Below are 328 nucleotides of genomic sequence, written 5' to 3' on the forward strand. Positions count from 1 at the left end.
ACTCCTGTTAATGAAGAATACTATGAATAAATATAGAAGTCAGATGACAGATTGGTAGATGTGATACACAACATTGAAAACCCATGAGGAATTAATATCCTTTGACTCTACCTTCAAAATTTAAGAACCCTACCACTTCTCACCATCTCTACTGTTAACATCAAATTCAAGCCATCATCCGCCCTAGCTTGGACGTTAGAATAGCTTCTCGACTGGTCTCCTTGCTTCTATATCTGCCCATCCACTATCTCTTTTTAACACAGCAGCCAGAATATATATTTTCTTAAAATCATAAGTCAGAGCATGACAGTCTCTCTTCAACAATTGA

The sequence above is a fragment of the Pteropus vampyrus genome, unplaced genomic scaffold (assembly GCF_000151845.1).
Source record: "Pteropus vampyrus isolate Shadow unplaced genomic scaffold, Pvam_2.0 Scaffold155, whole genome shotgun sequence".
NCBI classification, from domain to species: Eukaryota; Metazoa; Chordata; class Mammalia; order Chiroptera; family Pteropodidae; genus Pteropus; species Pteropus vampyrus.